Source organism: Lepisosteus platostomus, chromosome 5 (assembly GCF_059453375.1).
Source record: "Lepisosteus platostomus isolate fLepPlt1 chromosome 5, fLepPlt1.hap1, whole genome shotgun sequence".
Taxonomy (NCBI): domain Eukaryota; kingdom Metazoa; phylum Chordata; class Actinopteri; order Semionotiformes; family Lepisosteidae; genus Lepisosteus; species Lepisosteus platostomus.
This window is the reverse complement of record NC_142615.1, coordinates 38,283,606-38,309,434: the sequence shown is the minus strand read 5'-3', so window position 1 is coordinate 38,309,434 and position 25,829 is coordinate 38,283,606. Positions and strand designations below refer to the sequence as shown.

Here is a 25,829-nt window from a genome sequence, read left to right as displayed (position 1 = left end):
AATTATTATAATGGAAATACCAGGGAGTTGTTCCGTAATGTGGTCGTGACTGTGTGTATCCATTCATTTCCACTAGCCCCGAAAACCACAGCTGTAAAAAGGCCAGTTATGGCGCAGCCCAACACTGGTGAGTATTTACGACAATGTTTTGAATAACGCTTTACGACCATGTGAGTCTTAAAGACACCGGGGTACATACTCCACACCAAAACTCGTATGTGTCTATTCCACAGACGCGGGCGAAGGGACAAGTCGCTACACATTTAAAAAACCTTGTTTGGGGTTTACAATCCCACCGCAAAAAACATGCAGATGTTCACGTCATACCAGGGGGTGCGGGGCATATTATCAGATCGCCTGAGAGAAGAGGTCGCTATTATATAAAACATTCTTTTAGCATGGCCATTTAAACATGTCTATAATAAAAATCACCACCGTTTTTCTATTTTTTGGTAATTTGCGGTGTTGAGTTCTTTCAATAATGGTATTTTCCCACTCCGTGCAGACCCCGGACCTTCAAAAAAACTGCGACGAGCCAACACGTTAACTGGGTCAACGAGCTCAAAACGTCTGAAACCAACAAGCAAAGGTTAATATAATTTAAGCGTGGTCAAGATGTGTTATGATCCACTTAGGGCAAACGTTACTTCTTTTGTTAGGATGTTAATTCGCTGAAAGATCCTACTTCGCGTAGTTTTCTGTTTGGGAGTGTTAAAAAACCTTATTTTAAAACTGCTTAGCTTTTAAAGTTAAAAGCGACTGGTCTGTGCCGCTTGACCCATTAGCGCCACCACCGCCGTCAAGGAAACCGGTGTAACAACATGTCTGGGTAACTTGTTCCATTCACCCACAGCCCTTTGTGTAAGGATGCGCCACATGTGTATCGTTTTTATCATAGTTTTCTGATTTTGACAGTTTAGATTTCATTGATTGTTGTGTTGAAAAGTCTTTTATTTTTATCACAGCGTAGTTTTCCGATTTTGAGATGTGGAGCATTGGCGTGGTATTAAAAAGTATTTTATTTTTTCACACAGCAGCTGTATCGACGAGCGGCGAAACAAATGTGGCGGAAACGTCGGACCCTAAGGTGGTGACTGCATTGGAGACAGCTGTCAAGACCCTGACCAAAGCCAGACGTGTCAAGCCTGCGGAGAGAAATCATAACCCACCTAAAGACTTGGTGTTGGGTGATGTGCTAGATTCAGTGCGCGGTATTACACAGTCACTATCAACGGCAATCACTAATGAGGTGTCCAAAAAACAAGCTTTAGAGCGTCTAAGAGCGGTTTTAGCCGGTGTACAGACCTTGTTTCCAAAACAGATCCAGGTTTTCACCGCTAACCTCTTGGATATAATTTCTACAGAAAATGCCGCTCTAAGCTCAGGATTTCAGACCATGATGATGATGATATTTCATGCTTCATTGGTGCAAATCCCCGGTGATAAATGACTAAGCATGCGGTCTAAAAAGTGTTTAAAAGACTGACTGCTTGCCACCATCGTTTGTACATAAATAAAAGAATTAAACTGGCAAAAGCATGTTTGTTGCGTCATCAAAGATTCAGAGAGAGGCATCAGATTTCCAAAGGGCCGCCCAAACCACGCAATGAGAATGCAGTGGTAGAAAATAACTTAATGCCCGAGGGTGCTGTAGCAGAACAGGATGGCGGTAACCGAGAACCGGTTGTACTGAACGATCTGAATCGGGTTGGTGGCGGTGCAGGGGCGAATAGAGACCCCTTAGTTTTCCTGGAGCGTATACGTAGTTATAACAGGTCTTATAATAATTTTAGAGCAACAGAGCACCATGAAGAATTTCATTTTGTTAATCTCCACAGAATAGCCTCGTATGTACAGGCTATAGACACTGTGCATGGTGCAGTCCAGAGAAAATTGGATGAACTTTCTCCAAACATCGGGGTGAATGATTTTGTACAGCTGCGTTTGACTGCAGGTGGTTTTAACAAACCCTTAACAACCCGGAGAATTAAATGCTGCTGATTTTTTAAGCCACATCTCAGAGCTCTTACAGAGCCACACAGAGGTTCTCACGATGACAGCCTCCGATTGTTCCGAAGGATCAAGTGCAGACGCAGGCACGGGGGGGGGAGCGGGGAGCAGGTGAAGATGGTATAAATAGCACTGCGCACCGCACGGTGAGTGTGAGCAGGTGGTTTAACTCGTGCGGCGGCGTTTGTAATTAATCACCCGCTGCTGGGGCTGATTAGCTCACTTATGAGTTGGTCTTGACTGCCTGGTGGTCGTGACACCGATTAGTGGTAACGATAGTTAGGAATATGCAGGGGGGTGCCCGCCGAAGATTTAAATTCGTTCTGTACAGCCGGGTAATTGCTCAGAAAAAAGCGCACCTTATCGACTTACAGTACACGGGCGGTAATCTGTGTTTCGCCGGGTGTGTGTACGGTTTGTTGAATGAAGGTTGTACCGATGGGGAAATGTTACAGGGCGCTAAACGAATGCACAAAGAGTTGGGTTTTCCAGAGAATCGGAAAATTAGTTTGTCAGACATTACCGCTTTTGAAAAACATTTAAAGGTGGTCATTAAAATTTTGTATCACGACCAGGGTGATTGGAAATATTTTACAACGGGGCCCACACCACCAAATTTCTAAAATACTTTTTGTTCTACTGCATGAACAGCATTTTTATGGGGTTTTAAATATTAAAGCTTTTGTGGAGGCGGCGTATTTTTGCACAAACTGCCATGTGGCGTATAGCCACAAGAACGCACACGCCTGTGTTAAAGCTTGTAAAACCTGTTTAGATCCCCAGTGTTGCAAAATTGATGCAGAAATTCAGAATTGCCCGGCCTGTAAGGTCTTTTGTCTTAGCTCTCAGTGTTTGGCGAGACACTTTCGAAATGCGGCGTCAGGTGTTAGTAAGTGTGAGCGCAGGGTCTTTTGTGAGAAATGTGAGGTTTATAACCTCTCTAGTCACAAATGTAAAGAAACTGTGCTCGCGTTGTAACAACGTGATCGACACCCCAGACACACATTTGTGCTACATACCGCCTTTGGACAACCCCAAAATTTCAAACAAGTACATTTTTTTCGACTTTGAATGCATGCAAGAAACGGGGACACACATACCAAATTACGTCCACGCCCTTCATATTGACAATAAACGAAGCTGGGAATTTTATGGTGAAACTTGTCTAAAGGATTTTGTGTGTAAATTTATCGATAGATGTTTCAAAAACCATACGTTCATATCGCACAATGGCAAGGGATATGACAATTACCTAGTGATCAGACAGTTGTTAGCTGAAATGATGGACGTTGAACTAATTAATCAGGGTGGTAAGATAATGTGTATGACCGTAAAAGCTCTGAACATCAGATTTATCGATTCTCTGAACTTTCTACCTATGAAATTAAGCAAACTGCAAGCAGCTATGGGGTTCCCCGGGGCTAAGGGTCATTTTCCACACTTGATGAACATTTCAGAAAACCAAAACTTTTTGGCGTTAACTACATGCTGCCGAGCGAGAAAGCTGAGTTTTTGGTTTGGTATGAAGAATGCAAGGGAAGTGTGTTTAACTTACAGAGAGAGGTGAAACGCTACTGCCAGCTGGATGTGGCAATTCTAAGAGAAGGCTGTGTCAGGTTCCAGGACGAGGTCATGACTATGACTATGACTATGACCAGACAGACACGCGTGACTGAGTCAGGGGCCGTCTGCGTCGTGTGCATCGACCCCTTTCAGTTTGTGACCATCGCTAGTTTCTGCATGGCCATGTTCAGACTTATGTTTTTACAGGAAGAAACGATAGCGTTGCTACCCCATGACAATTACCACCGCCAGCAAAAATGATTTTCTACACCCAGCATTCAGTGGCTTATGCACATCTATCACACAGAGCATGTTAAAATCCAACACGCGTTAACCACACCCGGTGAGTTCAAGGTAGGGCGATATTTTCTGGATGGTTATGCCGTAAATGACGGAGTGCAGACAGCCTTTGAGTTCAACGGTTGCTTTTTTCACGGTTGTAGCGTTTGAAATTGTGAAAACGATTTTAATCCTCTGACAAACACTACTTTTGGTTAGTTGTACAGAAAGACGATGGTGAAAATTAATTTTCTCAAAATGAGAGGTTTTAACGTGCGTGTTTTGTGGGAGCACGAGTTCAGAGACATGCTTGTTGAAAATGGTTATGCCTCTGCAACCTCGCGATTCGCTTTTTAGGGGGAGAACAAATGCTATTTGTTTACATTACATTGCACAACCCGGTGAAAAAATTCATTACTATGATTTCACCAGTCTGTATCCGTTTGTGAACAAGCTTAAAAAATACCTACTAGGGCACCCCCGAATAATTTATAATAACTTTGGAGATTTAAAACAGTATTTCGGTACTTTCCAGTTCTTCCAACCAAAATTGACAAAAAACTGTTTTTCACACTGTGTCGTACATGTGTTGAAACAAAACAGACCACTCACTGCGAGCACAGTGATGAAGATCATGCCTTGACTGGTGTCTGGTGCACCACGGAATTACAGATCGCCTTAGATCTGGGGTATAGAGTGGGTGAAAATTTACGAAATTTGGCATTTCGAAAAGTCCTCACACTATCTTTTTTCCCGACTACATCAAACTGCATCTGAAAGGGAAACAGGAAGCTTCGGGGTTTCCAGATTGGTTTACGGATGTCACGAAACAACAAAGATATGTCAGCGGATATTATGAAAAAGAGGGTGTCCGACTGGACCCGGGCAACATTAAAAAGAATCCGGCCAAAAGACAGCTTTCAAAAATTGCCTTGAACAGTTTGTGGGGCAAGTATGGGCAAAGAGACAATTTACCACAGACCACCATTGTGAGAAAGCCCGATGAATTGTTCAGGTACTTATTTATGCCATATCATGAGGTGTCGGCCTGTGAGTTTATTGATGAAAACACAGCCTGTGTTACGTGGAAACACACTAAACACCACTATACAGGCCATTCAAACACTAACATTTTCATCGCTAGCTTTACAACCACCTATGCCCGCTTGGAGTTATACAATCTGCTAAATGCTTTGCAAGACCGCTGTCTGTACCACGACACAGATTCCGTTATCTTTGTGAGCCGGGAGGGTGAGTGGAATCCGGAACTGGGTGACTACTTGGGTGAGCTGACCAGCGAAATCGATGCTGGACAACACATCACCGAGTTTGTGTCAACAGGACCCAAGTCGTACGGGTACAAGCTGTCTGGTGGGAAAGCCTGTTTAAAGGTGAAAGGCATTACGCTCAATGTGAACAATTGTGAAAAAGTTAACTTTGAGAGTCTGCGGGACTTGGTTTTTGACTATGGCGTTAACCCTTATGCAGAGTGCCGGGAATTTAAACACATTTCTATTCAACAGCCGATGATCGTGCGTGTTAAAAAGGATTGGGGCATTGAGACCCGGACCTTAAAGAAAACCCAGAAGGTGGTGTACGACAAGCGGGTGCTGCAAGAAAATTTGACATCGTTGCCCTACGGATATTAACACGATGGATGTCAGGTTAAAACACCCTTTTTCATGCATTTTGTCCAGACCCTCAAATTGCGGTAAAAGTTATTTTATAAAACAGCTCTTGGAGAACGGTGATACCGTTATGACTCGTAAACCCGAAAACATAGTCTGGTGTTACAGCTGCTGCCAACCTCTATACGCTGAGTTGCTTGTGAAATTTCCATACATTCAGTTTATAGAAGGGCTACCGACGTCGTTTTCCGATGACCAGCTACTGCTACCGGATAGAGTAAATTTGATTATAGTTGATTATTTGATGGAGTCTGCGTGTAAAAATAATGAGATAGAAAAAGCTTTTACAAAATACGTACCACCGAAACCTCAGGATCATGTATATCGTCCAAAATGTGTTTTGTCAAGGCCGGAAAAGTAGAACTATCGCGTTAAATACAAAGTACATGGTGCTGTTTAAAAACCCTAGAGATAAACTACAGATTACAACCCTGTCACGGCATATGTATCCCGGTAAAGCCAGATTTTTTTGGAAGCGTTTGATGACGCTACTAAAAAACCTTTCGGTTACTTGTTGGTGGATTTAAATGCCGACACCCCAGATGACTATCGCTTGTGAACAGGTCTTTTCCCCCCAGATGTACCCGTGGCTTATGTATTTAAAGAATCTAAAAGACGGTGATCTCGCAACCACAGACTCAGTCGAAAAAACACGTTCGGGCCGTCGTCATGTCTTCACGCGTTCGGAGAAACCTGACACTTACATTTTCTGGTAAAAGCCAGCCCCAGTCACCACAAAGCTATTCTCTGTGGGGCTTCAGATGATTTTGTACAGGCAATAGCTAAGCCTGCTAAGCAGTTTGGGACCCTGAAGAGAAAGCATAAGCTTTTAAAGACTTTGAGTCAAAGGGGTCTTTCTCTTAAAAGAAAGAGACTCTTGGTGAACCAGTCCGGCAGTTTTATCGGGACACTGTTGAGTATTGTAGTACCATGGATTACGGAGCTTCTACAACACCAATAATGGACCACACTGAAAAAAAAATGTACCTTGTACCTCAAAAACAGCTCGATCGACTCCTAGACTGGTCCGGCAAAGAAACCGATGTGAGAAAAATAACAACCCGCAGGTTGGATGACGAAATGAGAGACATTTTTCAGAACTCGCATCTGCCTGAATATGAAAACGTGAAATTATATAATCAGCTGTTACAACGGTATTTGACATTAGTATGCCAGGAAGTTTCTGAAGAGGGGACTTTAACTGTTGTACAACCCGAAAATGCACCCGCTGATCTATCACACGCATTACCACAACAGCCGTCATCGACCGACGCTGACTTTGGGTATATTTTAGACAGAGCGTCTCAGTGGTTCCAGAGAAATGCCGAGATATTGTTAAAGACTATGGCACACAATAAACCGTTAATAGCCGGGAATTAAAGAAAATTTGTGTACAAGGGGGCACCCGTTGAGGGCTCTCACATGATTGATCTTGTCAGGGCTCTCATACAACAGTCAAAGGTCAAAGAAATATAGAGGTGCTGAAAAATGAACCCCAATGTCTTCTAGGTTACGCTGGCCAGTAATTCATCCTCAAAGATGTTTCCAAAGAATACCAGCACGTACTTCACAGAGCATCTGGCAAAGGCGATTGACCTGGACAGGAGCTGGGAAGTGGGTCTGGTCGAGCTGCACTATCCGCAAACGCTAAACACGTTTGATCAAGATGAAGATTTTCTGTCCATATAGTCTAAATCGCTGATGAACATGTACCTTACCTAGAGGGTACTACTGCAACATCGATCAGCTCATACATGAAATGAAACGTGCTGTGGAAAAAGTTCTGTTAAACCTCTCTATTACACTAACCTTCACATCACTGGACATAATGAATTGTTCAATATTCTCACATTTGAGAAAATTTTGGAAGGTCCTGTTAAGAAATTCTTTTCTGTCATCAGTTTGTAGCATTTTAGGAGTACGACCCTCTTGAAATATATTTCGGAAATCACTTGTCACGACACCTCCAGACTTTTCAGTGGCACGGCCCAGGCATATTTAGACAACATGTCTATATGTGATGAGATGTAACAGAAACCATCGTTGAACTCACTGTAGTCCCTCATGTTCACCAAGTCGGCCTGCCACTGCCAGTCCATTTCAGGTACCAGCGTCCTGCTTCTCTTAAAGCTCACACGTGCTGGCTTGTGTAGAATATAAGCCAGCTGGCCGGACAACCAGTCTGACACCCGGTCGCGGCTGGCACTCACACCCCGGGAAGTTGTGGCCCTCACCAGACTCCCCACGCTGCCGTAACTTAGTTGGCAAGACCTGGGTTCGAGCCTATACAGTGAGGCACGAACTAGGGCAGGAGCGGCAAGTGCACAAGCCCTAGAACCTGAATCCATTACAATAACAAAAGGACAGAATTAAATGGGGTTAATTTCGAAATCGCAAATATGAGATACCATAGCGCGTTTTTTTTCCACTTCCTGGCGGAAACGGGCTTCCGTAGTTTTGTGTATTCTTGATGCATCACAAGGAGGTACAGATGCACCTATTCAAAGTGCGCGGTACAGACACGTACCGGAAGTAATTGGCTACGGCGTCGCGCATCGTGACGCATGATGATGCGGGGTACCGCGGTATGTGATTGGTTGACCGACAGGGGCACTCGTAGTCCGTTGGTCTGTCGTAGAAAGACTTACAGTACAGTAAACGTCTTTACTGTGCCCGTTGTAGATATTGAATTTTACCACTGAAGGGAAATCTTAGTAGCTGAGCATAAAAAGAATAGGAGCATACTGTAACGTGTGTGAAGGCCATAAACAATATTAATTTTGGAACATAAACATACAGTATATGGCTGGTCTTGGTACTTTAAAGTAAAAAATACACACCAGTATTCCATTTCTCCCTAAACCTTTTAAGCATCGAAGTCTTTATCTAAAGAGATACCGGAGTCAACAAGCATACTTTTAGAATTTGATTAATAGGGAATATAATATAGAATTGCGTATCTAAAGAATTTAATAGCGATATGATTATATTCGTGACTGCGACAGGGCTGTTTCGCCTCCCTCTTCTGCAACTTCCCTTGTAGCCTACTGGTCTAGGTGTGTGACTACCAACTGGCAGGTTGTGTGTTCGAATCCAGCTGGTGCTGGACTTTTCTTTTAACAAACATTTCTTCGAAAAAATAGAATAGCGATATTATGGACAATCAATTGACTTTTATATTTCAAAATATCACAACATGATCGATTCTAAGTCATTTTTGACAACGGTCCCTGCTTCTGCTTCCTGCTTCTATTGTGTGTGTGTGTGTGTAATAGAGTAAATTTTTATAGAGAAATGGAGGCTGGACAGTATGCGTTACAATATAAACATTTATATTGATTTAAATCGTGTTTTGATTTAAATCGCAAACGCGTGTTTAATTATATGTGTTTTTTTAATCATAATCAGGCTAATGCAACATAAATTGATACAGTATCTTTGTCTTCTAAGTATCTTAATAAACTTTCAGCATAGCTTTCTACCCATTTAGATTTATATTTCTTGGGATTTTGGGATCAAACGTGGAAGGATTAGATTGTAAACGTTTTTATTTTTCAAATACGTTTTAGAAAAGTGTTATCTATACCTGCCCAGACTGTACACCTTCCTATACCCCGCCTTTCATTCCTGTAATGCTCTTCCCCGCGCATCCCAGCCGGGCACTCTTCGGCCTCTGCCTGGGGCGAATGTATATTTTGATATTTACACCCGGCGCGGCACCGAGGGAGGGTCTGCATTTATAACTTAGTTTTTGAAATTAGTCAAGCAATATGAAGCATCTCCTTTTACTTTTAAGTCCCTTAAATACATTGAGCACAGCTTTCTCACCACTTAAGATTGCTTTTTGATACCATCCTTACACAAAGCAGAAACTTTCCGATGACATACAGTACAAGTGGAAAGATTACAGATTTTAATCGTCTTTAATTTTGTTACGTTATACATTTAGGAACGTTTCATCTAAACCATTCTCGATTGTATTTCTGAATGTTATGTTACACCTACAGTAGTTCACGGCTTTAAATACATCGAATTAAGAAAGTTATGTGTAGCACTTTAGATCTTTTTTTCTGAACCAGGGATAATCTGATCATGTTTCTCTATAACAATAAAAAAAACTTTATTTTACATATCACCTTTAAAAGTGGTAGTACTTTTTTTAGTACTATATTTTTGTATTATATTCCCTATTAATCAAACTCTAAGAGTATGTCTCGGCTTGACCCCTCCTCCCGCCCCTCTCTGTGTACAGTAGAGCCTCCTGTCCAGCCAGCACATGTCCACAGAGATTCACAACAGCAACATATCATAAAACGTTTGCACATATAGTTAAATTATTAGTTGTTTTCCAGGAAGTTAAAAAAACACTTGAATTACTTATCCAGTCTCTCGAAATAAAGTTATTTTTCAAGCAATGCAACAAACGTCGGGCGGGCAATGTGTTTTTTTTTAATCCAACATTGACAGCCACATCTTAAATCTTGTCAGTCAGGTCTTTTTTCTCTAGTTGAATTGTGGATTACACATCGCACGACTTTAAAAGCTAGAAAGACAGGTTTCGAGTCACATTAGCTGGCGAGCCTTGTTAACAAAAAAACAGACAATACCTATGGAGGGGGGGGGTCAAGCCAGAGAGAGAGTTTTTTACCCTCTGTCTAAAAACCCAAATAACCCAGGGCAGAGACTCCGGGGGGATCATTGCGTGGTACAGAGCGGAGCTCAGTCAATTCTTATGGAATGTGTTTTCTTTCTTCTTTTTTTCAGCATGGAATAAACCTGTTACTTGATTCATATGGATGCCTGGTTCTGCCGGGGATTCAAAACATGTTTTATTTTATTTTTTAATCGGGTATCAAAGGGAATAGGCAGTATAACCCTGTTCATGCACAAACTGTGGCATGTTACATTGATTTGGGTGTCTCCTCTTGCCAGAGAGCTCTAAATTGCATTTTGAGAGCGGTTTTTGACTTTTTTTAAATTGCATTTTGGGCACGGACAGCACATACAATGGTTAATGAACTGCGCCAAGAAATTTAAAATAGTATTCTTTAGGTGTGAGGGTAGGAGTGGACCGCAGCAGGCTTAATCAGCAAACCAGGAAAACAAAGAACAGGACAGGTGAGACGTGTATCCAGAAAGCGAGTGATCAGAAAAAGGAAATGGTGTTACGCCCAGGTTTTCGACCCAATTGTTTTAACTTGCTAATGCATCAGACACATTTCCAGGCGTATTGCGTTTTAAATAAAATAGGAGTGTCTTTCCCTGGCATTAGCTCATCGGTATGGTGTAAGTTTTATCTGTACCATATCATACAGTATATAGGTACAGAATTCAAGCTGCACCACTGTATCGCTTTGGTAAGGAGACGGACAATGACCAAAATCACGAAGACTCTCTCACACCAAATAATGAAGATGAAAAGAAACGGGAAGTCAACACGGGACATTGTACAGCAGTTGGCTTTGATGGACATCTTCGTTTCTGAAAGCACAGTGAGACGGCATTATAAAGGGGAGAGGAGGCAAAGAGAATCTAAACCGAGGACGATTCAAAGGTAAATAAATTTCTAAAAATACCTTTCTTGCATGTAAATACAACTACACACTATTTTTAAAACTAACTGTTGATCTCTTTTTTTTCAAGTCCTATTGTGCGAGCTATCGACAAACTGACTGATGAAAATGATGAGCTACCGGCGATGCAAGTCCAAAGACGGCTCTGGGCTGACCTCGGTGCGACCATTAACCCGACATCGATAAGAAGAGTACGCAGGAGGCTTGGATGGAGATACAGAAAAACCAACACATGCCCCATGATAAGACTAAAAAACAAAGAGGAAAGACTCAAGCAAGCGCTCCAATGGATTGAACAGGGGGAGGCATTTCAGGATGTACTTTTTACCGACGAAACAGTGGCTCTGGAACAGTTTTCAACAATGGCATTTTGCAAAAAGGGGAGACATGTGGACAAGCCAAAGCCCAAACATCCACTGAAGGTTCACGTCTGGGGGGGGTATATCTAGAAGAGGCTCGGGACCACTTCTTATTTTCGAAGGAATTATGGACCGTGTATTCTTCGAGGAAGTCGTGGTCACACACCATGCCGCCCCATATATCAGGGAGCAGTTTGGATCAAGGCACCGTCTCTCTCAAGACAACGATCCGAAACACACAGCAGCAAGGGCGAGGCTTATAGCAGAAGGAGTGAACTGGGTGAAAACTCCAGCCGAATCCCCAGATCTAAATCCGATAGAAATGGTTTGGCATTCGTTGAAAGACTACGTTCGGAAAACTGCTAAGCCCGTCACAAAGCAGGAACTGATCGATGCGATCTATAAATTCTGGGAGGAAGAACTGACCGAATAAAATTGTAACAATTTTATTAACAGGCTGTTTCGTGTTCTTCCTAGGATTGTTGACCGGTTCGGGGGACATTCGGGAATGTAAGTCTGAGAAAGAGTCTCACATTTGTGGACAGTCTGTCCACAAACAAAACGTAAAAAAAACAATTACTTTTTGTCAATGAAAACCGGTGTGTGTGTCTCTCTCTCTGCTGGATGTCCCTCTCACTCTCTGCTGAATGAATAAAAGCATTTTATTAAAAACGCATTTGCGTTTGTCTGGTATTTACTTTGGTCCCTTTTAACTGTTTTTCCATCTACTTTATTGCTTGGAGATGCCACTTTTAAAGGTGATATGTAAAATAAAGTTTTTTTATTATTGTTATAGAGAAACACGATCAGGTTTTCCCTGGTTCAGAAAAAAGACGATTAAAATCTGTAATCTTTGCACTTGTATGTCATCGGAAAATACAATCAGTTTCTGCTTTGTGTAAGGATGGTGTGGTGAGAAGGTGAGAAAGTGGTGAGAAAGCTGTGCTCCTCAAAGCGCTTTACAGGATAAAAACAATAACAACAATAGTGGCTGGGCAAACAATTTTTTTTATCAAAATACAAAATGAGATACTGTATAATGATGTGCATGAACAAAGTTATACTGCAATTTTCCTTAGATACGCGATTAAAAAAATATTTTTTTTTTGAATCCCCGGCGGAACACATTCCATAAGAATCAGCGCTTTACAACCCTTACTGCGTGCGACTGGAAAAGAATTTGTGATCGGATCAACGAAATGCTTCGTAGAAGAAGGCGCTCTTTTCCTCTAGTCTAACCACAAACAAAACATTCCTGTTAGACAAGAGGAATTGAAAAAAAAACAATTTTGTCAATGGAAACCGGTGTGTGTGTCTCTCTGCTGAATGAATAAAAGCATTTTATTAAAAACGCGTTTGCCTGGTATTTACTTTGGTCCCTTTTAACTGTTTTTCAATCTACTGTATTGCTTTGAGATGCCACTTTTAAAGGTGATATGTAAAATATTTTTTTTTATTATTGTTATAGAGAAACATGATCAGATTTTCCCTGGTTCAGAAAAAAAAGATCTAAAGTGCTACACATAACTTTCTTAATTCGATGTATTTAAAGCAGTGAACTACTGTAGGTGTAACATAACATTCAGAAATACAATCGAGAATAGTTTTGTGGTGTTTGTTTAGATGAAACGTTCCTAAAATGTATAACGTAACAAAATTAAAGACGATTAAAATCTGTAATCTTTCCACTTGTACTGTATGTCATCGGAAAGTTTCTGCTTTGTGTAAGGATGGTATCAAAAAGCAATCTTAAGTGGTGAGAAAGCTGTGCTCAATGTATTTAAGGGACTTAAAAGTAAAAGGAGACGCTTCATATTGCTTGACTAATTTTAAAAACTAAGTTATAAATGCAGACGCTCCCTCGGTGCCGCGCCGGGTGTAAATATCAAAATATACATTCGTCCCGGGCAGAGGCCGAAGAGCGCCCGGCTGGGGTGCGTGGGGAAGAAACACACACAATAGAAGCAGGAAGCAGAAGCAGGGACCGTTGTCAGAAGGCAAGAAGGTGACTATTCATTGTTATCAAAAATGACTTAGAATCGATCATGTTGTGATATTTTGAAATAAAAAAGTCAACTGATTGTCCATACTATCGCTATTCTATTTTTTCAAAGAAATGTTTGTTAAAAGAAAAGTCCAGCACCAGCTGGATTTGAACACACAACCGTTGAGTTGGTAATCGGGCACGTAGACCAGTAGGCTACAAGGGAAGTCACATGAAGAGAGAGGCGAAACAGCCCTACACAGCCCTGTCGCAGTACACGAATATAATCATATCGTTATTCAATTTTTTAGATACGCGATTCCATATTATATTAGCAGAAAAGCTTAAAACTACCACTTTTTCACATGCTATTTCACATGCTAGTTAAATACTTGGATGCTTAAAATCGTTAGGGAGAAATGGAATACCGGTGTGTATTTTTCCTTTAAAGTACTGATTCCTGGAATCTGACTGGCTGACACCCTTCTGAAGTGATTCCATAAAATCTGGTATACGGAAAAGAAAGCATTGATACATACAAGTATCTTTTAATACAGTCTTTGCTGTGCTCTTGAGGATCCTTGTGATATTTTGAGCTCTAGTTGAATGATAGGTGTCGCATTTTAAATCATTTTCGTAGTTAGAAATTATGAAACGCCCTGTTAAAAGCAAGGGAGTTTTTATGCCTGTTGAAGTAAAACAAAATGCCTGACAAAGTATGGCTTGGACAGATTCCAAGTGCTTGTACAAATGTGCTCAAGAAATTATACTTTGAGTATACAGCTTGTCCAAAGTCATTCATTATTAATACTGTAACGCAACGGGGGCTCAGGCGGGCGCCCTTGCCGCATCTGGTCGGCCCAAAGTACAGGTGGCTCGAACCCGGGACTTCCGCGTCTCTCTGCAGCGACCCAGCCCGGTGAGCCAAAGAGAGATCTCTCTACAGCCCAGTAGCTGTGGTCCTGCTATCACAGGGATGGGCGGTGACGTCACCCGCTCTGGTACGCCGGCTCTTACACACACTGCTTGTCGGCCGTAAGCGTTACAATACTATTAGTAATATCTTCGGTAAAGGCTTTGATGCATAAATATTTCTGATAAAGGTAGGTTGGGTACTTTTGTCCAACTGAGCAATCTTGCTTTAATAAAATATACCAACATTTTAATGGCTGATGATTAACATGCTGTAATACACAGTTCAAAATTAAAAGCTCAAATGCTGTACATGAGAGGTTAAGCTCCCCCCCGGCGGTTTTACAAGGTGACGCGGATAGTTTCCGGCATGGCATCAAATGACGCGATTAACCACGTGATACTGCGTGACACCACGACACGCCCACCCATTTTGAATGGCTGCATCTGTACTCTTCTCTTTACCGCACGTATGGAGTTTGGGTCTGATCGAGCTCGTTACTCGTCACTCACGCAATCTACTACTTTCATCCAATACAGCCCTTTATTTGGCTTTAAACTCCACCTGTTACCCCTCACACTCAATGTTTCAGAAAAAGGGTTTTAATTTAAGCTTTGCCCAGCAGTGTTTGAGCAGACAGAAGAAATAGAAGCGCCATTCGCGCCAGTTTAGCATAGTAACCACTAACTCCAATAATCCACTAATTATTATTATTATTATTATTATTATTATTATTATTATTATTACAAAAGCGAAAGAATCCCAGCTTCTGCATAAAAACCCACAAAAAAAACTATTGATATTGTGCATCTCCAACACTGGCTGGAGACGCTGTGTGTGTCCGGGCTCAGCGGTTATATAGGACAGGACTCGGCGAGCTGCAGGTGAAACTCATTGCTCTGCGCTCCCCGTGCGGAATGCGCGTCTCCTCCCTCCAGACTCGTCACACCGCCTTCTACAGCGGGAAAAAAAAACTCCCCTTTACTGTCTTCATACATCCCTCTTAAATCCCAGGAACACAGAAACTCCGGGGCGTTTCTGTGAGTCAGTACTGGGTTTCTCTGTTCGAGATTACAAGCAGAAACAATAAAAGCGCTGAAAGCAGGAAGTTATTTCTGCTCGTAGGCATAAACGTGTAAAAATACATTTTCTGATTCCTAAAACCTAATAAAATCCATGTAAGTCTCCCTTTTGTTCCCAATGCACATAACTGAATATAAACCAGTCAAGTTTCTGCTGAATATAAATACACTAGTTCTGGCGCAGCTGTTACAACAAAGATACTTACGAACTATTTTTTTCATACGAGCTCTTGCCGTTTTAAAATTGAATATTTTTTCATTTCGCTAAATCACACGAAACACCAACAACACTCATCATAAGCATCTGACCAATCACATTCCTGAATTTTAAAAGTATTTAGTATTTATTTTTAACTTGTTTTATTTAAAAAAAATGTATACACCTGTTTTACATATCCTTGCCATTTTTGGCATATTGTAAGTGGATTGTAACTACAAATTAATAATTCCTGATCTTTATAACTGTGTATCATTTCTTTTTACCTTGTTTTAATATGTTTTTAATTATTTTTGCATTTTATAGAACTTTTTTAATATATTGAGCATTTTAGCATAATTTTAAAATAGGACTATCAATGCTCCTGACTTCTAAAACCTGTATTTATTCTGACATTTTTCTCTCCAACTGCAGATGAGGAGGGATGCATTTGATTTTAAATTGGTTGATTTTAGGGGAAAATGTACATTAATTTCTTTGTACGTATCATCAGTGGGAAACTTGGCATTTTGGGATGAATTGCAATCTTTACTGCAAGACTGATATAGAAATGACGGGAGATTTAAATGACACATTTGATAAATCAGACAGGCACAGTACAACATCTAAAATGGCAGAACCCTCTAAAGTACTGAAATATTTTAGGCACATTCATAATCTACGAGATGTTTGGTGGTTACTGTGTCCTGCTACCCTTTCATATTTTTTAATGTGCATGAATCTGTCCCACTTCTTTTACTAGTTTTTAAGGAAGATTCTGAAATATCTGATTACGAGATCAAGCCAGAAAAAAAATGATGACAATTAGTAAGAAGAAAGATACAATGTATTGACAATGTAATATGCTTTAAAGGATTAAAAGGAAAATAAATACTTTATCTATGCAAACTAATTCAACTGAGCTCCTCTTAACACTATAGCCTGAAGAATTGCCAAAGCACAATGTATCACTTTGGGTGACACTAAGGGAAGAGGAACACAACACTCAAAACCACAAACCACTTATTTTCAACAGCAAAAATATGCTTGAAAATATTTGACAAAAAAAAGAAACCTTACACGCATGGAAACCAATATTTATCTGCTAGGGTAGAATGCAGCAGAGAACAGTAGGGCAGAAGGTTAGTGTAACTCTATAGTGCATCACAGAGGCCAGTCTCTTCCCCTCATTATGCAGGCTGACTTGTTCACAGTGAACTGTCCTCCAGCGATAGTCAGCTGCAATCACTGACATCAGACATGATGTTAATACTCTGACAGCACTTTGGCTGATTTGGTTAATGCGTTTTCCTATTAAACAGGAGATCTTGAGTTCAAATCCCAGTGGTGCCTTTCTTCCTGTCTTGTCTTATAGAATGTATCACTATGGATGATCATGTGCGGCTTGATTTTGTTAAATGCAAGTTTTCATTTTCTTTCTAGAACAACTTGCTTTTCATGAAATTCATACAGCTTGCGAAAGATGAAACACAGATCTTGCTTATCAGTGCAAAACAAATATCACAGGCCAGCAAGAATAAAGTCTTTTTTTTACCAAAAGCTTGCAAATGGAGAAAAGGGATGCACGTGAGTCTCTGGGAGCTGTTAATTGAAAGGTTAGTGGTGCGAGCCCATTTCTCATTATTCTACTTAATTGGATTTCTTAGTAAAACCTTAACCCACTTGATATTTGCAGGAAATGCAGTTTTTTTGTGTGATGAACTACAACAAGTAAACAAGTGAGTACATTAGTCATTATCACTGGGAATGACCAGTCATGGCCAACATTCAAGGGAATCGTATTCAGTCACGGACTTTGACCTTCAAATGGCTGGCGGGAGAATTCATTTATACTCTCGTTGCACCCTTAGTTAAAATATTTAAAATTACAACACAGATTTGTTGGAGAACTTGAAAAGCAAAAAAGACAGTTGGACAGCATGATTATGTTAGGACTGTACATTTGTATTTCAATACTTTTGTATATTTATCTTAATTTTAATATACATGTAACCATAAATGCTGTTCTATATTTATATAAAGATTGTTGTATTTTATAATATTTTAGCAGAGGGCACAAGGGGGTCTATTATACCTTGCGAAACATCCAAGACAACTATAATAGAGGCTCATATTTTAATAAAATTTGCTTTAAAAGAAAACCAAACTTTGTATGATATCATCCCTCAATATCGACGTTCAGTTGAAGGATTTGAAGAAGCAACAGCGATAGGTGAGTACATTGATTTTGGACCCATGTTTGCATCTGAATAATCTTTCCTCCTGGAAAGAATTAAAAACAGGTCTGTTTTGAGTCTCATGATGATTCTCTTCTGGATCTGAAAAAAAAAACAGTGCAAATTTGTTTCCGATGTATTTTTCAATTTTATCAGATTTTTTCAGGTGAATGCAGTCGATACGTTCAAGTTTTTATATGATGACAGGACCTACACTTAGGGCTCAGTACTGATAACACTGCTGATATTGATGGAGTAGAAATGAGTGATGTATTGGCAGCTTTATCTGAGGCGAGAAGTCCTAGAACACCTACAAAAATGTTAGGATTCAGAGGAAGAAATATTTTTCTACCTCACCCAATCCTGCTGCATTAACGAGGCTGAAGTTGGCTGCTTATTCGCCAGCTTCTTATTCGCGTTTTTCGATCCACCTTAAGTGCTGCTGCTGTGATGTTATGCCGCCTTTCGCCTGTAGATGGCTCTCTATAGTCATTTTTAAAAATACTAATCCGAGTTGATTACTGCACATATCCTCAGTAAAGGGAAATATGTAAGTAATGATTATCCAAATTGCATTTTTGTATGAAACACATTTCAGAAAATCGAAAACCAATTTTCAAAACTCACAATAACACAAACTGACATGTTAGACAACAAGTAAATAAGACAAAAGCAAAACGTGAATTCTCAAAGTCTCAAAATCTTGCATTTTGCAAGAAATGTTATTATAGCAGTTTACAATGGGACATTTAGAACATGGCATATGAGAATATATGGTTAACGGAGGATGAGCAAAGGGTGATGACACTTTCTGCTTATTGCTATGACCCTCCCTCCTGATTATAAAATCGTCTCACAATTCTGCCACTGAGGTGTGAGACACAATGTAACAGACTCTCAAAATCCTGAACTTCAGGAAATGTTGCTGTACCATTTTTAAAATATGACCCTCTGAATGTGGCATGAGAGAATTTATAGGGAAAAGCTAATTGCTCTTTCTGTTGTATTGCAATGGCCCCTGTTTAGAAAAAAAACATCTCAGAATTCTGACACAAAGGTGTGAGACACAATGTAACAAATTATGAAAATCATGAAGCATAAGAAAATTTACTGTACCATTTTTTTAATATGACCCTCTGAACATGGCATGTGAGGATTTATAGTCAACAAAATAGCACCCCTTTCTGCTGAATTACTTTTTCCCTCCTTCCTCGTTACCAAAACATCTTAGTATTCTGACACTAAGGTAAGAGAGACAAAATCACTCATCACGAACATTTGTAATTACAAAACTTCACTGTTGCATTTCTGCGTTGTGACATTCTGAACATGGCATGTTAAAGTATATAGAAAACCTAGATCAGAACAGGTTAAATGTAATTCATAGTGATTTATATTTTTTTAATTCTTTCTAAATGAAAAAATATGTTTTTCAGTGATTATGACACTTCGGTATTACATAAAATATGCTTCAATGCCAAAATAAATAATAATGGAAAAAATACCCACAGTGGACATTCATAGTTGTGATTATAGGAATGCTATATATCAGGTGGGTATGTGTGTCAGCATGCGTAGGCTGCATAGGAAAAAGTAAAGGATTATTCCATGCTGAAAAGAGAAGAAAGGAAACATAACATGTTGGCCGTGGAGCCTTCTTCAGGTGTTAGAAAGACAGGGCAGTAAGCAAAGATAATTTTCTTTATCTTTGCTTACTGCAGTTTAAAGACTTTAGGAAGTTTTACGGCTAACAGCTCCACATCAACTTCCTTTTATAACTAACCTCATCAGATCCCTCAACTCTTCCAATTTCCCACTTCAGAGAAGGATAAAAAACTCAATCATCCTCTACAGAGAAAAACCATCAACACCCCTACCACCTCCACCAATCCTAACCTAATCCTTGTTTTTACTATACCCTCTGACCTTTCCCTTTCACCCCTTTGCATCCTCAGCTAACTTATTTTAAAATTACAATAGACTGTATAGTATTTATGTTTAAAATTAAGGTAAATATGTCAAAATATCAAAATCCAAATGCACAGTGCTATCGTAACAATGCTTGTCAAGTTCTCAAACAAACCTGCATTGTATTTTTAAAATATTTCAGCAGAGGATTCAACTGGAGTATAAATGAAGATTCGACGATCATTTTTTCTGGGGAGTTGCAATGTTGGGCATTATTGGACATTTCCCGGTGACCCTGACACGTGTTAAACACTCGCATTTCCTGCATATATTAAAATGGTTATGGTTTCGCTGAGAAATCCAATTGACTTAAGACAACGTTTACACTGCAGAAGAATCCCATCCCTGGGTGGACTCGAACCACCAACCTTTCAGTTAAAAGCTAAATGCGCTAACCGATTGCGCCACAGAGACTGACTAGTAGGGTCTTCTCTCGAATCACAAGTTTTCGATTAAAAAAAAATCTCTTTCCGTTTATTTTGCCAGACGGTAATATTTCTTCTGCACTGATAACCAAGAATTGAATTTCATTTTTCGCAAGCTGTGTGAATTTCATCAAAAACAAGTTTTCCAGAAAGGAAATGAACACATGCATTTAACGAAATCAAGCCCTTTGTGCTTGCCCGAAATGATACGTTCTGTACTACAAGATAGGAAGAAAGACACGGCTGGGATTTGAATCCCGGTTCTTTTGTTTACTAGAGAAGCAACTAGGCTACGGTGACAGGACGACCATCCCCTTTTACAGCCACTTGGACACACCGCTCTGAGACATCTGCGTTCAGTAAGCGCTGAACCTGCACTCAGAGCAAATTGCCTCTTTTACATAGCAGCCCGGACACTGAGAAACGAAGAGAACTGGCTTTTATCTGGCATTTTCATGTCCAATGCGTTTGATATCTCCCAAGGGCGACAGAGTTCTTTTGCGACACTATTTCTTCTTTTTTATTTCTGTAGCTTTGATAAAAAAACGAGAAATCGTGCAAGGGAAAAATGTCTTTTTTTCATGGAGAAAACGTGCACCAGGAAATGTTGTGTTGAGAAGAAATGATTTAACATGATACGTGACCTAATTTATCGGAGCAATTGCTCAACCAGCAAGGTCTGGAGAGGTTGGAGAGTCTGGTGGATGTGATAATTATACGGTGTTGTGAAAGAAAACAGTCTTTCTTTGAATTCTCAGTCAAACGGAATTTCAGTGCGAAACATAAACCCCTTGTCTGATTTAAAGAGATTATATTTTAAAACTCATAAAAAATCAGAAAACACATGTTTCTCACTTTGAAATTTTAGACGGAGCGGTGCATTACTAGTAGCGGCGCTGAGCACGCTATGGGGAAATTCAGGGTATGTGAAATGCCAGCGGTTTAATAAACAACGCGTCTGATTTCGAATAATAAGATTGTAGGTTCGACTTCTACCTGGCTCGTGTAAATTTTATTCAAGCTCCTCAGTAATAGATGTATATTATGTAATGAACCGCACCTGAAAGCAAACGTTGGGTCTGTTTCCTTTGTTTTCCAGCATGAAATAGCAAATCGTTACAAAAAGCACCTGCTAATGTCCAATAGCGGTTTTTTTTTTTTCAAATTACATTCTCAGGCTTCAGACACTTTTTAATAAAACAAAAGTGTCCGGAAACTCATTAACTTTCAGGTTTGCTTGAACCTGTATTAAAAAAAGTTATCTGAAACTTCCGGGATTCCATTATCTGATGTAGCTGTCTCTAAAGTTGGACGTGATGTTAAGCAGATGTGAACTGTGCCTTTTCTCTTAAAAAAAAAAAACAAGTTCTTTTTTTCCTCTTCACTCCAATGCTGGAGACTGTAAGCCTCTGTGAGCTCCACACTGCGTGTCCTGTACTGCTCTATTTTGTTTAGATTATCTATATGGTGTACAGATAGAACTCAACTGCATGGTGTGAATTCCGTGTTCAGGACCAGCAGAACCTGAAAAAGTAACAGCTGACCTCGATGTGATTTGAACACGCAGCCTTCTGATGTGGAGTCAGACGCGCTACCGTTGCGCCACGAAGTCACGGCTGTCCGTGCCTTTGAATTCCCGAAAGGAGACAAATCAGCTTCACAAAAAAAAAATCTACTGTGAAGTGCGCAGCTCTTCCGAAGAGAGTCTCTTCTTCCCAGACCACATTTTATTCTTCCTGCGCAGCTCTTGTGCAGGTGTTGTTCTCAATTACAGATCCAGGAACACTGATTGTTTTTTCTATTTTTTTTTTTAAATTAAGTACCCCATGGTGCAACGGTAGCACGTCTGACTCTAAATCCCCAAGTTCATTTTCAAAGTATATCGGAGTCAACTGATACTGATCAGGTTCTGCTGCTACTGAACCCGCAGTCTTCACCTTAAAGTTCAATTCCCCAAGCCTTTTGACCTTATATGTCCATCCCTTCTCGTCAAAACTCGTATTTTCACAGGGTACCCTTCAGAAATCCCAGTATAGAATGAAAAAACTCCAGTAGATCTCGGTCGCTGTTGGTGATTTTCCTTTTAAAATAAATGAATCTCTGGAAATTTTACGTAGTGTATCACTTTCACTGAGACCGAGAAGTGTTAAGCTGTACATGCGTCTTTGTGGCTCAGTTGTTAACCAAAAGGGTGGTGGTTTGAGCCCTTCCAGGGACGCTACGAGCCTTTTAACGTACACACCCTCCTCACTTCATTTCTCCACGTCCGGTCTTGTACCGCTAACAAATACAGAGCCCGTAGGAGGGAGTAAGCTCGCATATATATAGCTCACTGTGTATATAATGAAGAAGCAGAAGTTAGTTTCTCATCTGCGCGTTAGAGCCTTACGCAACTCGTAGTGTACCAACAGCTAGGGTTTGATCCCTGCACGGGCTATTAGTTGAAAGGCCATTGTAAATGACGTATAAGAGATTTATAGATAGATACTTTATTGATCCCGTGAGGGAAATTAATAAAGCTTATCCAGCTGGCTTTTATGTTTCACACTAAATTGCGATCTTGAAACCAAAATGAAATTGACATTTGTACTGTATGTTTTTTTTTTAATTACAAAGCAAACAGAGTATTCCCTTAATTCAAAGATCAGATATTGGCCAAAACAAGACAATCAGACGTGGGCTGACTTTGGAACAGGAGCCTCTGCTTCGTCGGTTATTGAGCTTTTGATCAATGTCTGAGTGAAAAAGATTAGCTATTTTTACTCTTTGATTAAAGTACACAAAAAGCACCTTCCTTCGAGCCGGAATCGAACCAGCGACCTAAGGATTCCCTACTGACTCCACTACAGTCCCCCGCTCTACCAACTGAGCTATCGAAGGGTTGTCAAATGCTCCCTGGCACATACTGGCCAATGTAGTGAAATGTTCCGGGTGATTTAAATCCCAGTTCGACATCAAGTTTCCAACTCGTTTCCTTAGTCTTGTTTACCTTGAATTTAAGCCACGAACCAGGATTCTACTGTATAAACTTCCGGGAATATTACAAAATGTTTGATGGGGCATCAATCATTCCAGGCGGAAATGGACTCCTTTTTGTTTCTCGAGGGATCATATTAAACATTGCATTAGTATCGAGAGGAGGATCACCATGAAACACAAAACAAACAGTTTCATTCTGTCTTTTTTAGAAAGTAGCATTTGTGCTACATTAATTATATTTTCGTGGAAATATAGAAGTTGTAAATGTTAAAATTTATATTTGAATCGAAATGTGGTTTTGAGTTAAATATTAGCGTGTTCATGTAATTAGTTTGTTTGTCATTACTATATATATTGCCATGTTACTAGAATTTGTAACTGAAGTTTACTAGTTGTGTTTTTATGATGATTAGCCATTTGTTGATTACAATATTGTATATAATGTATAATTTGAACTACATATTTTTCAGGTGTGAATAATTGTATATTTTAAGAATAAATTTCTAAAACAAATCATTGGCTTTATTTACTAGTTTCTACACCTATAAAATATTTATTTGATGTATAATAGACCTTTAACTATACAGATGCAGCCATTCAAAATGGGTGAGGTATTTCGCGGCATACCCCGGTGGGCGTGTTGCGTTATCACGCAATTCACGTGTGTCACGTGACTAACTATCCGGCGTCGCCTTGTAAAACCGCCAGGGGGAGCTTAACCTCTCATGTACAGCATTTGAGCCTTTAATTTTGAACTGTGTATTACAGCATGTTAATCATCAGTCATTAAAATGTTGGTATATTTTATGAAAGCAAGATTGCTCAGTTGGACAAAAGTACACAACCTACCTTTATCAGAAATATTTATGCATCAAAGCCTTTACTGAAGATATTACTAATAGTATTAATAATGGATGACTTTGGACAAACTGTATACTCAAAGTATAATTTCTTTAGCACATTTGTACAAGCACTTGGAATCTGTCCAAGCCATACTTTGTCAGGCATTTTGTTTTACTTCAACAGGCATAAAAACTCCCTTGCTTTTAACAGGGCGTTTCATAATTTCTAGCTACGAAAATGATTTAAAATGCGACACCTATCATTCAACTAGAGCTTAAAATATCACAAGGAAAAATACACACCGGTATTACATTTCTCCCTAAACATTGTAAGCTTCGAAGTCTTTAACTAATGTGATACCGGAGTCAACAAGCATACTTTTAGAATTTGATTAAAAGGGAATATAATATGGAATCGCGTATCTAAAGAATTTAATAACGGTATGATTATATCCGTGTACTGCGACAGGGCTGTTTCACCATTATGTGAGCTGTCTTGTAGCCTACTGGTCTAGGTGTGTGACTACCAACTGGCAGGTTGTGTGTTCGAATCCAGCTTGTGCTGGACTTTTCTTTTAACAAACATTTCTTCGAAAAAATAGGTAAGCGATATTATGGACAATCAATCAAAATATCGCAACATGATCGATATTTGCGATATTTTGAACATATCTTCCCTTCTGACAGCGGTTCCTGCTTCTATTGTGTGTGTGTGTGCAACAGAGTAAATTTTTATAGAGAAATGGAGGCTGGACAGTATGCGTTACAATATAAACATTTATATTGATTTAAATCGTGTTCTGATTTAAATCGCAAACGCGTGTTTAATTATGTGTTTTTTAATCATAATCAGGCTAATGCATTTCTACATTTTCTGTATGAACCAGCTTAGAGGTTCATACAGAAAGACAGCTTGTGTTTAAATTGAGTGTAAGGTAATTTATGCTTCTAAAGTCATGGTCAGTATTATTGTACTGTGCTGTACTGTGTCACATTATTTTATAGCGTTTTTATTGCGTTATTAAATCCGGTGGCGCTGTGTTAGTTTCCTGACTCACATTATTTAAACTGCGACACTGATCATTCATCTCTAAATAAACTTTATTTTATATAGCGTTTTAAGCGAATAGGTAATTAGATTGCTCATAAACCTAATCACTTTTTCTACATAAACACAGCGTGATTGCTCTCTGAAAATGCTTTTCCTTTATTTTTAAAGTAGGCTCAGATTTCAACTATAGATCGTATTATTATAAACTTTCTTGGAAAAATGTATTTTATGTAAACCATGTTTGCTATTTATTCATTTAGGGCTAAAATATGTTCATTGTCTTCCAATCGAGTCGAGTTGACATTGGAAGCCTGCCACACCCGGACTGTTAAACCAACGCATTAGCACGTCAAAGCCCATTGAGCCAGTATTGGCTTTAGTATTCCCCCCTTCTCCCCTCAATTCAATTCAATTCAAGGTGTTTTATTTGCATGACAGATGGGTACAAGCAGTGTTGGGTATGTATATTGTAACGCTTACGGCAGACAGGCACTGTGTAGGAGCCGACGCACCAGAGCAGCGCACCGAGGGAGCGTCTGCATTTATAACTTAGTTTTTAAAATTAGTCAAGCAATACGAAGCATCTCCTTTTACTTAGTGCCTGAGCATACTGCAACGCGTGTGAAGCCCATAAACGATATTAATTTTGGAACTTAAACATACAGTATATGGCTGGTCTC

The 25,829-nt window shown here is 39.8% G+C and overlaps 2 protein-coding genes and 2 non-coding genes across 4 annotated transcripts in view; 1 reads left to right on the top strand and 3 right to left on the bottom strand.

The window, feature by feature from the left end:
* LOC148666183 (antigen WC1.1-like) overlaps positions 1-25,829 on the top strand; it is a 648,305-nt gene that overhangs the window by 176,938 nt on the left and 445,538 nt on the right. The gene's annotated exons all lie outside the window — the stretch shown is intronic.
* The window catches only part of LOC148666241 (CD5 antigen-like), a 191,635-nt gene that overhangs the window by 98,305 nt on the left and 67,501 nt on the right, over positions 1-25,829 (bottom strand). The window lies entirely within an intron of this gene.
* trnaw-cca (transfer RNA tryptophan (anticodon CCA)) lies at positions 21,818-21,889 on the bottom strand. The gene has a single exon. It is a non-coding gene; the product is annotated as a tRNA-Trp (tRNA).
* On the bottom strand, positions 23,070-23,157 carry trnay-gua (transfer RNA tyrosine (anticodon GUA)). The gene is given in 2 exon segments: positions 23,070-23,105; positions 23,121-23,157. It is a non-coding gene; the product is annotated as a tRNA-Tyr (tRNA).